This window comes from Mustela erminea, chromosome 12 (genome assembly GCF_009829155.1).
Source record: "Mustela erminea isolate mMusErm1 chromosome 12, mMusErm1.Pri, whole genome shotgun sequence".
Lineage (NCBI taxonomy): Eukaryota > Metazoa > Chordata > Mammalia > Carnivora > Mustelidae > Mustela > Mustela erminea.
In genome coordinates this window covers 71,281,910-71,292,361 of record NC_045625.1, presented here as the reverse complement: position 1 = coordinate 71,292,361, position 10,452 = coordinate 71,281,910, and the positions used below count along the sequence as shown (strand labels likewise).

At 40.9% G+C, this 10,452-nt stretch overlaps 1 pseudogene; it reads right to left on the bottom strand.

The window, feature by feature from the left end:
• Positions 1-890: 890 nt before the first annotated feature.
• On the bottom strand, positions 891-10,370 carry LOC116570007 (annotated as a pseudogene).
• Between the last annotated feature and the right edge of the window lie 82 nt (positions 10,371-10,452).

The window sequence follows — 10,452 nt, the reverse complement described above, 5'->3', positions numbered from 1 at the left end:
AATGTAGCCTCAGCTGACATCTTAATTTCAGCCTTGAAGCAGAAAATCCAGGTAGGCCTTGCCTGAAATTCTGACCCACAAAAGCCATGACATAATAAGTATGTATTTTTTAAGCCACTAAATTTTGGAATATCCATTACACAGCAATAGATAATTAATGCACCCCTCAATTACTGTAAACTTGGTATAAAATGTTGCATGTCTGGGAAGGCAGGCACCATACAGGATGACAGTGTCCCTGGCAACAACTCTGGAAGTACTCTCTTCATGCTCAAAAACTATACCATATACACATATGATGTTGAAATGGTATCATTGGGCTGAAATTAGCCTGAGTATCCTCCAGGAGGTGAGGCTTAGATGACAGTAACTCATCCTACCCGACAGATAATTTGGGAGCAGATGAAAAGAGTTTGAGTCAAGTTCTACACTGTGAAGGTTTTTCTCATAATTTGTGAAGTCCTGAAGGTTTTCAGAGTAAGCTCTTTGTACTTTTTATGAAAAAACAAAAAACAAAAAACAAAACAAAACAAAAACAAAATGAAAAAAAAAAACTGTAAATGTTTTAAATATAGGATTTTCAGAGCAGGATCAAATAAACAACCCCAGGATAAAACTGAGAAGGCTACTGTCTGGCTTCTTACAAGGGACTGGTGCACTTGTAGAAGCCAAAAGAGTTAATCATTAGGAGTTGAATGCGCTGCTTCCTTTCCCTGAGTGCAAGCCCCAGCCCCAGTCTCAGTGTAGCACACAGAGAACACCACTCTCTATTCGAAGAAATGTTTATTGAGGAGGATTAATATTCTTGGTTGTACTGAAGGTTGTTCTTATCAGAGGATATACTGTCATCAAAACTGTGAGGCTTTCTCAACAAGGACTGAATGATTTCTTTAGGGAAATTTTTCTCCCTGGAAGTGCTGGAGAAGCATTTTCTGCTTGAGTAGAAGAGTCAAATCTCTAAACACAGTACTTTCATCAGGGTCACCACTGGTGGCCCAAAGGACCTGTCATACTTGATGCACACAGGTGGGGCTTGGATGAGGCACAGACTCCCCAGAGGCCAGCGAAGAAAGGAGATGACTCTGGCGTAACAGCTGATCCTTGAAGGCTTCAGCTTTCTGGGGATGTCTGACCCTGTCTCTGTTCCGTCTGACACTTGTAAGACGGTTCTGGTCAGCACAGGAATCTTCTTGGCTGCAGGACTTGATACTTGGCCCATTTCTCTTGATGTGGGTCAGAGAGAGTCTGATAGTTGGAGGGTTGTCACTTGTCAGGCCCTATTTGGGCCTGTACATCCTCCTGCTACTGGCTTAACTCTGAGGCCTCAGATCCATACATATGTGTCAGCTTCTCTTCTAGGACCTTCCCAAGTGAGCTTGTGAGTTTCAGGAAGCTAATCACTCCCAAAAGTAGCCACATTTTCAATTGAGTCTTGGCGCTGCGCTAAGGTGGACATGAACTTGACTTTTTTGTTGGGGACTTTCTTGATGCCCTGTGATTTTTTTTCTTAGAATTGATCCACTGAAAAAATTGCCTCATCTTTTTTCTGAAGTAACTTCAAGAGGAAACTGTTCATTCTATGACAGAGTTGGGGAAGCACTTTCTCATTTTCTGTCCTCAGTGTAGTGACTCTTCTCTCTGCTTACAGATGTCCCTACTCCTGAGTCCTTACTTCTGCATTTTCTTGCTTTGGGATCCTGAGGTCTCACTTTCTTTGCACTTCTTCTTTGTGGGAAGTTCATAGGCTGGACCTTACAGAAGGCCAGCTTTGAGTCCCAGGATTCCTGCTGCTGCTCCGTGCTAATTCTGCTGTCCTTCAGTTGGATGTGCAGCACCTGGGATGCTTCCATGTCTCCACTGCACACACTCTGGGACTCAGTCAGTGAAGCCTTGGAAGTCAAGCTATTTGAAGGAAGGGGCATGTCAGTAGGACATCCTTGAGCCTGGTTATGCTCCTCACTCTCTAGTTTAAACTTTAACTCACTCAGGATCTGTGCTTTCAGGTCTGATAGTTTAGTATCTTGTGAAACCAATATTTTTGGTGAGGGGTGTTCTGTGATCAGGGAATCTACTTCTGTGATCAGGATCTACTTTACTCATGTTGATATATATCATTTTGGAGCTTCCCAGCTCATTGGTTGTCAAGATGTCCCAAGATTGGGATTAAAGGGTACAGAGCTCCTTGGTGTCAAATATATCCCTGGATAAGTTGGACATGGCAAAATGTTCTAAATTCTTCTCCACCATCACTTTGCCCTGTTCCATTTCTACTCCATTACTGGAACTCACATTCTCATGCATGCACTCATGTCCAGCCCCAGCTTTCCTTGTGAGCACCTCTGGGCCACATGTGTTGTCTTGTACAGTCTCACTGGGTCGCACTTGAGCTCCAATGCTGTGTGCAAGGGGATGAAAAGTCTGGCTGCCCCACTCAACTATCTGGATGCACTCTGCAGTCTTATGGTCAGTGTCAGAGTGTGATGGCTTCCAGCGCCCCATCCTTCATTACCCAAAGATGACATAGAGGGGAGAGGATGATCCACAGGGGGGACTGACTTTGTTGTTCTCACACTGTTTCCCAAAAAAAGTTTCAGAGCTTTCCTCAGGGGGTTTAAAAAACTCAGCTTTGGAATCCACCCCAGAAATATGCATAACCGAGGAGGGAAAGTTAAATTGGGGAAGAGACCATGTTTTGGCTTCTCTCAACATACAGAATTTTATAGATTCAAGAACCCTGAGGAGTAGACCCCACATTTGCCTCATGTAAAATCGTATAATATGGGCCTCAACACCTGTCATGTACTGGGATCAAGAAAAGAATGCTCTAGTGTGGTGCGCTGGCAGTAAACCCTACCCACCATTCTTTTTAGAATCTATGTTTTCTGTAGCAATCTAGGGACTCCCAGAGAAAGGCAGTGTATTGTCATCAGCCACCCACAAATAACAAACACCTACAGGAATCCTACTACAGTGATCCGCAAAACTTCTTGCTCATAGTAATCTAAGAATTCTCTTCATTTGATTCTGGTCTGTGTCCTTCCTTGAAACATTTAATAATTCATTTCTTGGGTGATTCCTTGAAAGACACACAGTTACTTGTCTCCAAAGCAGCCCTCAGCCTTTCTGAGACCCTTTGTGGGCTGTCTTCTGGACTATTCTCCAGGATATATCCAAGATTACTCCTCATATCCTTCTTAGCTGGAACTTTGTTTGGACCCTCTCATGGAACCTTCCAGGGAGATGCAACTCAGTCTTTGCTAGATCCCTGCTACTATGGCCCTGAAGCTCAGAGAATTATGAGTTAACATGTCTGCCTTTTTGCTGAGAGATTTCTGTTAATTTATGCTGAGGCTCCATCAATGCTAGGGGCTATAGATTTCTACAGTAATGGAGGCACCAGCGTGGGATTACCTTCCTTGGACTATGTAACTGTAGTGTCCCCTGGGGTTCAAAAGTGATATGAAAATTGCCAGGAAAGATGGAGACTGGTACATAGGCATAGGATGACCAGCTAACAAATGGAAGGTTGGGAGCTTGAAGACAAGTGGTTTCTTTTTTTTTTTTAATTTTTAATTTTTAATTTTTTATAAACATATATTTTTATCCCCAGGGGTACAGGTCTGTGAATCGCCAGGTTTACACACTTCACAGCACTCACCAAAGCACATACCCTCCCCAATGTCCATAACCCCACCCCCCTTCTCCCAACACCCTCCCCCCAGCAACCCTCAGTTTGTTTGGTGAGATTAAGAGTCACTTATGGTTTGTCTCCCTCCCAATCGCATCTTGTTTCATTTATTCTTCTCCTACCCACTTAAGCCCCCATGTTGCATCACCACTTCCTCATATCAGGGAGATCATATTATAGTTGTCTTTCTCCATTTGACTTATTTCGCTAAGCATGATACGCTCTAGTTCCATCCATGTTGTCGCAAATGGCAAGATTTCATTTCTTTTGATGGCTGCATAGTATTCCATTGTGTATATATACCACTACTTCTTTATCCATTCATCTGTTGATGGACATCTAGGTTCTTTCCATAGTTTGGCTATTGTGGACATTGCTGCTATAAACATTCGGGTGCACGTGCCCCTTTGGATCACTATGTTTGTATCTTTAGGGTAAATACCCAGTAGTGCAATTGCTGGGTCATAGGGCAGTTCTATTTTCAACACTTTGAGGAACCTCCATGCTGTTTTCCAGAGTGCTTGCACCAGCTTGCATTCCCACCAACAGTGTAGGAGGGTTCCCCTTCCTCCGCATCCTCGCCAGCATCTGTCATTTCCTGACTTGTTGATTTTAGCCATTCTGACTGGTTTGAGGTGATATCTCATTGTGGTTTTGATTTGTATTTCCCTGATGCCGAGTGATATGGAGCACTTTTTCATGTGTCTGTTGGCCATCTGGATGTCTTCTTTGCAGAAATGTCTGTTCCTGTCCTCTGCCCATTTCTTGATTGGATTATTTGTTCTTTGGGTGTTGAGTTTGCTAAGTTCTTTATAGATTCTGGACACTAGTCTTTTATCTGATATGTCATTTGCAAATATCTTCTCCCATTCTGTCAGATGTCTTTTGGTTTTGTTAACTGTTTCCTTGGCTGTGCAAAAGCTTTTGATCTTGATAAAATCCCAATAGTTAATTTTTGCCCTTGCTTCCCTTGCCTTTGGCGATGTTCCTAGGAAGATGTTCCTGCGGTTGAGGTCGAAGAGGTTGCTGCCTGTGTTCTCCTCAAGGATTTTGATGGATTCCTTTCTCACATTGAGGTCCTACATCCATTTTGAGTCTATTTTCATGTGTGGTGTAAGGAAATGGTCCAATTTCATTTTTCTGCATGTGGCTGTCCAATTTTCCCAACACCATTTATTGAAGAGGCTGTCCTTTTTCCATTGGACATTCTTTCCTGCTTTGTCGAAGATTAGTTGACCATAGAGTTGAGGGTCTATTTCTGGGCTTTCTATTCTGTGCCATTGATCTATGTGTCTGTTTTTGTGCCAGTACCATGCTGTCTTGATGATGACAGCTTTGTAATAGAGCTTGAAGTCCGGAATTGTGATGCCACCTACTTTGGCTTTCTTTTTCAATATTCCTTTGGCTATTCGAGGTCTTTTCTAGTTCCATATAAATTTTAGGATTATTTGTTCCATTTCTTTGAAAAAGATGGATGGTACTTTGATAGGAATTGCATTAAATGTGTAGATTGCTTTAGGTAGCATAGACATTTTCACAATATTTATTCTTCCAATCCAGGAGCATGGAACATTTTTCCATTTCTTTGTGTCTTCCTCAATTTCTTTCATGAGGACATTATAGTTTTCTGAGTATAGATTCTGTGCCTCTTTGGTTAGGTTTATTCCTAGGTATCTTATGGTTTTGGGTGCAGTTGGAAATGGGATTGACTCCTTAATTTCTCTTTCTTCTGTCTTGTTGTTGGTGTAGAGAAATGCAACTGATTTCTGTGCATTAATTTTATATCCTGACACTTTACTCAATTCCTGTACAAGTTCTAGCAGTTTTGGAGTGGAGTCTTTTGAGTTTTCCACATATATTATCATATCATCTGTGAAGAGTGACAGTTTGACTACTTCTTTGCTGATTTGGATGCCTTTAATTTCCTTTTGTTTTCTGATTGCTGAGGCTAGGACTTCTAGTACTATGTTGAATAGCCGTGGTGATAATGAACATCCCTGCCATGTTCCTGACCTTAACGGAAAAGCTTTCAGTTTTTCTCCATTGAGAATGATATTTGTGGTGGGTTTTTCATAAATGGCTTTGATGATATTGAGGTATGTGCCCTCTATCCCTACACTTTGAAGAGTTTTGATCAGGAAGGGATGCTGTACTTTGTCAAATGCTTTTTCAGCATCTATTGAGAGTATCATATGGTTCTTGTTCTTTCTTTTATTGATGTGTTGTATCACATTGACTGATTTGCGGATGTTGAACCAACCTTGCAGCCCTGGAATAAATCCCACTTGGTCATGGTGAATAATCCTTTTAATGTACAATTGAATCCTATTGGCTAGTACTTTGGTGAGAATTTTCGCATCTGTTTTCATCAAGGATATTGGTCTATAGCTCTCTTTTTTGATGGAATCCTTGTCTGGTTTTGGGATCAAGGTGATGCTGGCCTCATAAAATGAGTTTGGAAGTTGTCCTTCCATTTCTATTTTTTGAAACATTTTCAGGAGAATAGGAATTAGTTCTTCTTTAAATGTTTGGTAGAATTCCCCCGGAAAGCCGTCTGGCCCTGGGCTTTTGTTTGTTTGGAGATTTTTAATGACTGTTTCAATCTCCTTAGAGGTTATGGGTCTGTTCAGGCTTTCTATTTCTTCCTGGTTCAGTTGTGGTAGTTTATATGTATCTAGGAATGCATCCATTTCTTCCAGATTGTCAAATTTGTTGGCGTAGAGTTGCTCATAGTATGTTCTTATAATTGTATTTTTTTGGTGTTAGTTGTGATCTCTCCTCTTTCATTCATGATTTTATTTATTTGGGTCTTTTCTCTTTTCTTTTTGATAAGTCTGGCCAGCGTTTTATCAATTTTATTAATTCTTTCAAAGAACCAGCTCCTAGTTTTGTTGATTTGTTCTATTGTTTTTTTCGTTTCTACTTCATTGATTTCTGCTCTGATCTTTATGATTTCTCTTCTCCTGCTGGGCTTAGGGTTTCTTTCTTGTTCTTTCTCCAGCTCCTTTAGGTGTAGGGTTAGGTTGTGTACCTGAGACCATTCTTGTTTCTTGAGAAAGGCTTGTACCGCTCTATATTTTCCTCTCAGGACTGCCTTTGTTGTGTCCCACAGATTTTGAACCATTGTGTTTTCATTATCATTTGTTTCCATGATTTTTTTCAATTCTTCTTTAATTTCCTGGTTGACCCATTCATTCTTTAGAAGGATGCTGTTTAGTCTCCATGTATTTGGGTTCTTTCCAAACTTCCTCTTGTGGTTGAGTTCTAGCTTCAGAGCATTGTGGTCTGAAAATATGCAGGGAATGATCCCAATCTTTTGATACCAGTTGAGTCCTGATTTAGGATCGAGGATGTGATCTCTTCTGGTTAATGTTCCGTGTGCACTAGAGAAGAATGTGTTTTCTCTTGCTTTGGGATGAAATGTTCTGAGTATATCTGTGATGTCCATCTGGTCCAGTGTGTCGTTTAAGGCCTTTATTTCCTTTTTGATCTTTTGCTTGGATGATCTGTCCATTTCAGTTAGGGGACTGTTAAAGTCCCCTACCATTATTGTATTATTGTTGATGTGTTTCTTTAATTTTGTTATTATATAGTTTATATAGTTGGCTGCTCCCATGTTGGGGGTATAGCTATTTAAAATTGTTAGATCTTCTTGTTGGACAGACCCTTTGAGTATGATATAGTGTCCTTCCTCATCTCTTATTATAGTCTTTGGCTTAAAATCTAATTGATCTGATATAAGGATTGCCACTCCTGCTTTCTTCTGATGTCCATTAGCATGGTAAATTCTTTTCTACCCCCTCACTTTGTCTTCAGGTTTAAAATGAGTTTCTTGTAGGCAACATATAGATGGACTTTGGTTTTTTATCCATTCTGATACCCTGTGTCTTTTGTTGGGGAATTTAGCCCATTAAAATTCAGGGTAACTATTGAGAGATATGAATTTAGTGCCATTGTATTGCCTTTAAGGTGACTGTTACTGTACATTGTCTCTGTTCCTTTCTGATCTACCGCTTGTAGGCTCTCTCTTTGCTTAGAGGACCCCTTTAAATATTTCCTGTAGAGCTGGTATGGTGTTTGTAAATTCTTTCAGTTTTTGTTTGTCCTGGAAGCTTATAATCTCTCCTTCTATTTTCAATGATAGCCTAGCTGGATATAGTATTCTTGGCTGCATGTTTTTCTCGTTTAGTGCTCTGAATATATCATGCCAGCTCTTTCTGGCCCACTAGGTCTCTGTGGTTAAGTCTGCTGCCAATCTAATATTTTTACCATTGTATGTTACAGACTTCTTTTCCCGGGCTGCTTTCAGGATTTTCTCTTTGTCACTGAGACTTGTAAATTTTACTATTAGGTGACGGGCTGTGGGCCTATTCTTATTGATTTTGAGGGGCATTCTCTGTACCTCCTGAATTTTGATGCTTGTTCCCTTTGCCATATTGGGGAAATTCTCCCCAATAATTCTCTCCAGTATACCTTCTGCTCCCCTCTCTCTTTCTTCTTCTTCTGGAATCCCAATTATTCTAATGTTGTTTCATCTTATGGTGTCACTTATCTCTCGAATTCTCCCCTCATGGTCCAGTAGCTGTTTGTCCCTCTTTTGCTCAGCTTCTTTATTCTCTGTCATTTGGTCTTCTATATCGCTAATTCTTTCTTCTGCCTCATTTATCCTAGCAGTGAGAGCCTCCATTTTTTATTGCACCTCATTAATAACTTTTTTTATTTCAACTTGGTTAGATTTTAGTTCTTTTATTTCTCCAGGAAGGTCTTTTATATCTCCCGAGAGGGTTTCTCTAATATCTTCCATGCCTTTTTCGAGCCCAGCTAGAACCTTGAGAATTGTCATTCTGAACTCTAGATCTGACATATTACCAATGTCTGTATTGATTATGTCTCTAGCCTTCGGTACTGCCTCTTGTTCTTTTTTTTTTTTTTTTGTGGTGAATTTTTCCACCTTGTCATTTTGTCCAGATTAGAGTATATGAAGGTGCAAGTAAAATACTAAAAGTGTGCAACAACCCCAGGAAAATATGGTTTAGCCAAATCAGAAGAGATCCCAAATCGTGAGGGGGGAGAAAGTGGATAAAAAGAGGTTCAGAAAGAAAGAAAGAGAAAAAAAAATAAATAAAAAAGAAAGAAAAGAATTTAAAAAAGAAAATGAATAAAGAAAAGTATAAAAAAGAAAAAAATATATATATATTAGGTAAACTTTCAGAAAGTGGTTGTTTTTCTGTTTCTAGAATTGCTGTTCTTCTTCTCTTCAATCTGCTGATGGATTTGTAGGTGTTTGCAATCTTTAGATAAGCTATCTAGCTGATCTCCTGCTAGCTGAAGTAGTCTCAGCCTGCTACTTCTCTGCCATCTTGACTCCTCCCCCCTCTCAGACAAGTGGTTTCTTGAGATTTCTGGAACACAGGGACTAAACCCTATAAACTTTCTGTTACTTCTGCAATATGTGCCATTTCAGGTGTTGATTTTCCGTCAAAATATGAGGGTCTGACTCATTCTTGGATCTATGGAAAGACACTGCATAGTCCTAATCTGGGATGAAGAAGAAGATGGGAGGCAGGACTGAAAATAGGCCTGGGTTTTCACCTGAGTGAAAGATGGAGGCTGAGATTGGGGCAGGGTTTGAGATAAGGGCTGGGGATGTACACCAGGGAGAGCAAGGGATTGGGAATAAGGAAGTGGTGGAGATGCTTGCATTTTGATAGCAGAGATATTATGAATTCCTTGAATAAGACAGTGTGACACTCTAGTGGGGAAGTACTACTAGAAATAGGACAGTGGCTATGAAGGACTCACTGTGTAAAGAAAGAAGACCTTGGAAGTGCTGGGTATATTTCTGAAGCAAGTTCCCAGCCAAAGCCTTGCTATAGAGGAACTGTTGATAGAGAGCTGATCTGGTTTGTCTTCAGTGTTCCAGCCAGTTTTGTGGGATGTAGTGAACTGTGCATCAAATGGCTGCAACAAATTCCCCAAAGACATCCATTGGTATTTTGACCACATTTGTTTGGAAATGGCCCCTCCTGCTTTCTTCTATAACATCAGAAAGCCATTGTCTCTCCAAGAGGGCCTGGGAGTTAAAGCCAGGGAAAGAAATTCCACTGGCCTCCTTGTGCTTAGTAGCAGAGTTTCTCCAGAGATAGGTTTCTGGTTGATGGAGGTAGACTTGCTGTTGCTGAGAATTGGAGTGTGATAATGTGGGGAGGAACATGTTCTTGGCATGAGCCTTCCAGGAGGAGAAATCTGAACTTGACAGACTTGAAGAATCACTACGTCTGATTATTGGGACATCAGTGGATAGCCCACCAGGGCTATCTAGAGATGACTTCTCAGGAACAGGGTTCAATGAGATGGAAATCAATTTGGATTGAGTCGCAGTTAAAGGGCAGTCTGGTAGTGGTGAAACAGTTGGTGGAGCATGATGACAAGCAAATGAATCAGTAGGATTCCTTGTCTGAGACAGATTTGGTAAGAGGTTGATATCTTGTGAAATGGTGGGGGTAGCCTCTGGTTGGACAATAGGATCTCCCTTCTGAATGTCATGTAGTTTGAAAGGGGGAATGGCAAGGGGATAGGATATGGAATGGCTCACTGGAAACTGAGAATCCAAGGCTTTTGACTCTAGTAGCAGAGAGTGACCAGGGTGTGAGGGTAAGAAAAAATCAGCTAAAGGGGTCATTGGGTTAGGTGAGAAGATGGTGGGGACTGGTAGAGAAGGCTCAGACAAAGGGGCTGGTATTAGGTCTCCTGGGCAGACTACT